Source organism: Bison bison, unplaced genomic scaffold (assembly GCF_000754665.1).
Source record: "Bison bison bison isolate TAMUID 2011002044 unplaced genomic scaffold, Bison_UMD1.0 scf7180017864514, whole genome shotgun sequence".
Classification (NCBI taxonomy): Eukaryota; Metazoa; Chordata; class Mammalia; order Artiodactyla; family Bovidae; genus Bison; species Bison bison.
Window position 1 is genome coordinate 2,192,930 of NW_011495067.1, and position 7,562 is coordinate 2,200,491.

A 7,562-nucleotide genomic window follows, 5' to 3' on the forward strand; every position below is an offset into this window, starting at 1 on the left:
GTATTGGCGTTTCAGCATCAGTCCTTCCAATGAATATTCAGGACTGATTTCCTTTACAAGGGACTGGTTGGGTCTCCTTGCAGTCCAAGGGACTCTCAAGAGTCTTCTCTAACACCACAGTTCAAAAGCATCAATACTTTGGCACTCAGCTTTCTTTATAGTCCAACTCTCACATTCATATACAACTACTGGAAAAGCCATAGCCTTGAATAGATGGACCTTTGTTGGCAAAGCAATGTCTCTGCTTTTTAATATGCTGTCTAGTTTCATCATAACTTTTCTTCCAAGGAGCAAGTGTCTTCTAATTTCATGGGTGCAGTCACCATCTGCAGTGATTTTGGAGCCCCCAAAATAAAGTCTCTCACTGTTTCCACTGTTGCCTCATCTATTTTGAGCCAGTCATTAACCCTTTCTGATATGAGATGGATTATAATGAAACCCATAGAACTAAATTCAGCTTATGTAAATGGTTTTAAGTTGTGATTTTTTCCCACCCCAGTTCAACTGGCTGTTCATACTAGGTAACTTAAGAAAGGGCCCTGTCCCGCTGTAGCAGGTACTGTGCTGTGTCTTCATTAACATCTTAGCTTCCTTGGTGGTGCCTGAAGCATCTGCTTTATTTTGTTTATACCCAAAATATGCAGTTGTATTCTAGGGGTGTGGTGAAGTCAGTACATGCTTTTCCTTAGGTTCATGAGAAAGCAGAATTTTCAGATTGTCTTGGGAAAAAAAAACATGTATTAATAGAAATTTCCTCTCATCAAGCTGGTAGAATTCTATATTAAGTTAATCTTATTTTGCTATACACAATAAAAATATGTATATCCACCTGAAATGAGTACAAGGGGGATTTAATTCGCTTGTTCTTCATCCTGTGGATGAATTTTTTTGTCTTCAATAAGGTAGTTACTCTTTAGCATTAAGACCACTTTTTCCTTGTTACCTGGCCATCAGCTACCTCAAATATCTTATTAGAGTGGAAACATGCTGGAGAATGCATTAGTACTGTTAACTCATCTGTATGGAATGTTTCATGATTTTAGCAGTTCCAAGTAGTATACTGGTATTCGTATTCATCAAACGTTGCATTTGATGGCTTTATATGACAATAGGATAAAATTCTGGCAAGATTTATACCCTTAGTTTAAAGAGAAGACATCTCTGATTAAAGTGCTATTTCATATCAGAAGAAATAATAGATGACTATTAAGGCATATGTGTGCTTTATAGGCCTTCTGTAAATTTTTAAAAGTAAGTAATAAAATGCGGCACATTATTAATTTGGGCTTTAAAATGGAATTTTAAGTGCCCTTTGTTTCACATAATGGTGTAAGTTGAAAAAGCCAAGCAAATTATTTGGATAAATGTCAGCACTCTGTGTGTATAATAGCAATGATAGAACAATGCTATTATTTTATTTTTTTAATTTTTATTGCAGTTGCTTTACAATGTTGTGTTAGCGTCTACTATATAGAAAAATTAATCAGCCATACATCTAGCCTCTCCATTTTGCACTTTCTTCCCATTCGGTCACCACAGAGCATTAAGTAGAGGTCCCTGTGCTATACAACACATTCTCCTTAGCCACCTGTTTTATACATAGTATCAATAGTGTATACGCGTCAATCCCAATCTCTCAATTCCTCCCACCACTCCTCCTCCTCTTTGGTATCCATACATTTCTTATCTAGGTCTGTGTCTCTGTTTCTGCTTTATAAATAAAATCATCTCTACCATTTGTCTAGATTCCATATATATATATATATGCATTGATAAATGATACTTTTCTCTTTCTGACTTACTTCATTCTCTGTGACACACTGTGGGTCCATCCACATTTCTACAAATGACCCAATTTCATTCCTCTTTATGGCCGAGTAATATTTCATCATATTCAGGTACCACATCTTCTTTATTCATTCCTCTGTTGATGGACATTTAGGTTGCTTCCATGCCCTGTTTATTGTAAATAGTGCTACAGTGAACATTGGGGTGTATGCGTCTTTTGTAATTATGGTTTCCTCTGGGTATGTGCCCAGGAGTAGGTGTGCTGGGTCATAAGGTAGTTGGAGGACTTAGCTGGGGGCTCAATGGTAAAGAATCGACCTTCAATGCAGGAAATGTGGGTTCTATCCCTGGGTAGAAAAGATCCCCTGGAGAAGAAAATGGCAACGCACCCGAGTATTCTTGCCTGGGAAATCTCATGGACAGGGGAGCCTGGCGGGCTACAGTCCATGGGGGTCACAAGAGTCGGGCGTGACTTAGCAACTGACCACCACCACTAGGGTAGTTGTTTCAGTCTTTTAAGGAACCTGCTTGCTGTCCTTCATAGTGGCTGCATCAATTTCCATTTCCACCAACAGTGTAAGAGGGTTCCTTTTTTCCACACCCTCTCCAGCATTAATCTTTTTATAGATTTTTTGATGATTTGTTTTTGCTGCATCGTTTTTGATTCTGAGTGGTGTGAGATGATGCCTTGTTGTAGTTTTGTTTTGTCTTTCTCTAATAATTAGTGATGCTGAGCATCTTTTCATGTGCATCTTGGCCATCTGTATGACTTCTTTGGAGAAATATGTAGCCAGGTCTTCTGCCCATGTTTTGACTGGGTTTTTTTTTTTTTTTCACATTGAACTGTATGAGCTGTTTGTCCACTTTGGAGATTAATCCATTGTTGGTCGCTTCATTTGCAAATATTTTCTCCCATTCTGAGGGTTGTCTTTTCATCTTGCTTATTGTTTCCTTTGCTGCGCAAAAGCTTTTAAGTCCTATTTGTTTGTTTTTATTTTCATTACTCAAGGAGGTGGGTCAAAAAAGATCCTGTTGTGATTTATGACCAAGAAAGCTCTGCCAGTGTTTTCCCCTGAGTTTTATACTATCCAGACTTACATTTAACTTTTAATCCATTTTGTGTTTATTTTGGGCAATGGTGTTAGGGAGTGTTCTAATTTCATTCTTTTACATGTAGCTGTTCAATTTCCCCAGCACCACTTACTGAAGAGACGGTCTTTTCTCCATTGTATGTTTTTGCCTCCTTTGTCATAGATTAGGTGACCATAGGTGTGTGGGTTTATCTCTGGGGTTTTTATCCTATTCCACTGATTGAAATTTCTGTTTTTGTGCCAGTACCATACTGTCTTGGCTACTGTAGCTTTGTAGTATAAAGTCTGCATTCAGGAAGCCTGATTACTCCAGCTCTGATTTTCTTTCTCAAGATTGCTGTGGCTATTCAGGATCTTCTGTGTTTCCATACATACTGTAAAAAAAAAAAAATATATATATATATATATATATTCTAATTCTGTAAAAACATGATTGGTAACTTGATAGAGATTGTACTGACTCTGTAGATTGTTTTGGATAATATTCTCATCTTTACTCTATTGATTCTTCCAATCCAAGAACATGTTATATCTCTCCATCTGTTTGTGTTATTTCTTTCACCAATGTTTTATAGTTTTCCAAGTACAATTCATTTGCCTCCTTAAGTAGGTTTATTCCTAGGTATATTATTCTTTATTATTCTTTTTTTGCAGTGGGAAATGTGATTGTTTCCTTAATTTGTTTTTCTGATCTTTCATTTTTAGTATATAGGAATGCAAGAGATTTTCTGTGTGATTTTTGTATCCTTCAGCTTTACCAAATACATTGAATAGCACCAGTAGTTTGCTGGCAACATCTTTAGAGTTTTCTTTGTTTAGTATCACATCATCTGGAAACAGTGACAGTTTTACTTCTTTTTGAGTTCAATTCTTTTTATAATACTTCATTTTCCTCTCTGATTGCCATGTCTAGGACTGATTATAATGACCAGGGCTCCCCTGGTGGATCAGCAGTGAAGAATTCACATGCCAGTGTGGGAGACGGAGGAGATACAGGTTTGATCACTGGGTCAGGAAGATCCTCTGGAAACAGAAAGGGCAACCCACTCCAGTATCCTTGCCTGGAAAAACCATGGACAGAGGAGCCTGGCGGGCTACAGTCTTGTCGTCTAGCATCAGCTTTCCAATGAATATTCAGGACTGATTTCCTTTAGGATGGACTGGTTTGATTTCCTTGCAGTACAAAGGACTCTCAAGAGTCTTTTCCAGCACTACAAATTTGAAAGCATCAATTCTTCAGCACTCGGCCTTCTTCATGATCCAACTCTTAAATCCATACATGACTACTGGAAAAAACCATAGCTTTGACCATATGGAATTTTGTCAGCAAAGTGATGTCTTATCTTTTTAATATGCTATCTAGGTTGGTCATAGCTTTCCTTCCAAGAAGCGAGTGTCTTTTAATTTCATGGCTGCAGTCACCATCTGCAGTGGTTTTTAGAGTCCAAGAAGAGAAAATCTGTCACTGGTTCCACTTTTTTTCCCCCTTATTTGCCATGAAGTGATAGAACTGGATGCCATGATCTTAGTTTTTTGAATGTTGAGTTTTAAGCCAGCTTTTTCACTCTCCTCTTTCACCCTCATGAAAAGACACTTTAGCTCCTCTTCACTTTCTGCTATTAGAGTGGTGTCATCTGCATATCTGAGGTTATTGGTATTTCTTCCAGCAATCTTGAATCCAGCTTGTGCTTCATCCAGCCTGGCATTTTACATGATGTACTCTGCATATAACTTAAATAAGCAAGGTGACAATACACATCCCTGATGTACTCCTTTTTCAATTTTGAACCAGTCAGTTGTTCCATGTAAGGTTCTAACTGTTGCTTCTTGACCCAAACACAGGTTTTCAGGAGACAGGTCAGGTGGTCTTGTACTCCCATCTATTTAAGAATTTTCCATAGTTTGTTGTGATCCCCACAATCAAAGGCTTTCTCTTAGTCAATGAAGCAGAAGTTTTTCTGGAATTCTGTTGCCTTCTCTATGATCTATTGAATGTTGCAATATGATCTGTGGTTATTCTGCCTTTTCTAAACTCAGCTTATATATCAGGAATTTTTCAGAACACATACTGTTGAAGCCTGGCTTGAAGAATTTTGAGCATAATCTTACTAGCATGAGAAATGAGCACAATTGTCCAGTAGTTTGAACATTCTTTGGCATTGCCCTTCTTTGGGAATTGGAATGAAAACTGACCATTTACGGTCCTGTGGCTACTGGGCTGCTGAGTTTTCCAAATTTGCTGGCATATTGAGTGCAGCACTTTAACAGCATCATCTTTTAGGATTTGAAATAGCTCAGCTGGAATAGGGAATGGCAAACAACTGCAGTGTTCTTGTCGTGAGAACCCAATGAACAGTACAAAAACAACTACAGTCTGTGGGGTTGCAAAGAGTTGAACACGACTGAGTGAATGAACAACAACATAGTATTATTCTGAGAGATAATTAATCGTGTACATGTATAATGTTACATTTTATGCAATTCAAGTAAATCATCCCTTCCAAATAGTTTTGGATCCTAACTTTTTGGGAGTTCGAAGCGTAAGAGAAAAATAATTTGAAACTTATTCTTTGACTCTTTGATGTTGGCCCAGATAGAATTCTTTGGAGGAATAAAATACAGCAGTGAGCCCTGTTTGGATGAATCTCCAGGAATTAGGAAAGTTATGTGACTATATGTTTAGTCTGGTGCTTGAACTGTTCAAGATATGCCCCAGCAGTAAGTCAGCTGAGTCTTCTCAAGTTCGTTAGGAATACGCTGCCTTCCAGTAGGGACTTCAGTGCTAAACTACAAGGCTAAAACTTCAGCTTGGTTGGGACTCTGGCTCTTTATCTGGTGTCTGTTGAGGTTCTTCAAACAGACCTCATGCAGTGCCTCCCACGCTGAGGACGCAGCCACAGAGAGCGCCTGAGTTGATTACCGCACCCACACTCTGAGAGTGCTGTTGCCCCTCTGTGTCATGTACCCTTGAGTGTATGCAGTTTGCCTTTGAAATGTTATCACTTTATCCGTTTTTCATTTGTCTATTTAGCTATTGTACCTTACTATTTGCTCTCATTTATAAATATTGAAGAGTAGGTACTTAATTCTCAGAAGGACTGGAGATCAGCAGAATATCTTGGCCCCTTAAGAAGCACATATCTCTGCTTCTGTCAGCTGAGGTAAATTCTTCACAAACAAAATCAGCCTCATGAAATATGAGGTATCTGTTAAGCAGTACAGCACCCTGTGACTGAAAAATCTCCCCCGAAAAGTCAGCAAGGAGAAGATAGGGGGGAAGTGGAAATTCTAAGTATTTAATATGCATGATTGCACCTAGCTTTATAGCAATATTATGTGTATATGATTATTCTCATTTAACATATAGTAAAAATGAGGCTTAGAAATTGCTCAAAGTTAGAGTATCACCAAACCATAATGCCAGGGTCAAAATCCAGCTCTTCTCGAATGTCAGTTACCCAGCATTTAGCCATTGGAAAACTTAGTTATCTACTTACTCATGAACAGTCCAGTCTCATTATGCTGTTTATACTGTTTATACAGCATCTGCTGTTTATACTGTTTATACAGCATCTACTCTCCGTATGATCAAGACACAACAACACAACAGAATGGGAAAGAAGTCCCATCCTGGGAGGAAAAAACTATTGTAAATGATGACATCCAACTTTCGTATCTAAAGTAGTTCTCGATCTGCCAATTCCATCTTGAAGATAAGCAACAGAGTGTCCAAAATCAAGATTCTTGATTCCTTTTTTTTTTGCCAGAATGCTACAATTGACTTGTTTTCAACTGCGTGGTCTGGTAGATTAGTAAAAAACAATTAGGCTTTCCAGTCAATGCCAAATGGGTTTTAACCCGCAGAGGCTCTTATTGGCCTGTCGGAAATTAACTTCTTTGATGGACTTAGACATTTATAAGATAAAATAATACTTAGCTTTCACATTTATGAAGAAAAACAGAATAGGTATTCAATAATTGATACTTATTATTGACAGATTATTACAGTTATTGTTATTTACTTAAGTTGACATTGGGACGAAGATTTCTTTACTCCAATTTTTATAGAATTTAAGTGCAAACTGAAAAGAGCATGAATTATTTTCAAGAGATGTTTTAGAAATATAATATGTACATATCTAAGAATACATTTAGCAACATATGTATATATGTATATGTATGTGTGTATATATATACGTATATATATGTTAGTGTTTGTTAGCCACTCAGTCGTGTCTGACTCTTTGTGACCCCATGGACTATAGCCTTCCAGGCTCCTCGGTCCATGGAATTTCCCAGGCAAGAATACTGGAGTGAGTTACTATTCCCTTCATATCAGATCAGATCAGTCGCTCAGTCATACCGACTCTTTGCAACCCCATGAATCGCAGCACGCCAGGCCTCCCTGTCCATTACCAACTCCTGGAGTTCACTCAGACTCACGTCCATTGAGTCAGTGATGCCATTCAGCCATCTCATCCTCTGTCACCCCCTTCTCCTCCTGCCCCCAATCCCTCCCAGCATCAGAGTCTTTTCCAATGAGTCAACTCTTCGCATGAAGTGGCCAAAGTACTGGAGTTTCAGCTTTAGCATCATTCCTTCCAAAGAAATCCCAAGGCTGATCTCCTTCAGAATGGACTGGTGGATCTCCTTGCAGTCCAAGGGACTCTCAAGAGTCTTCTC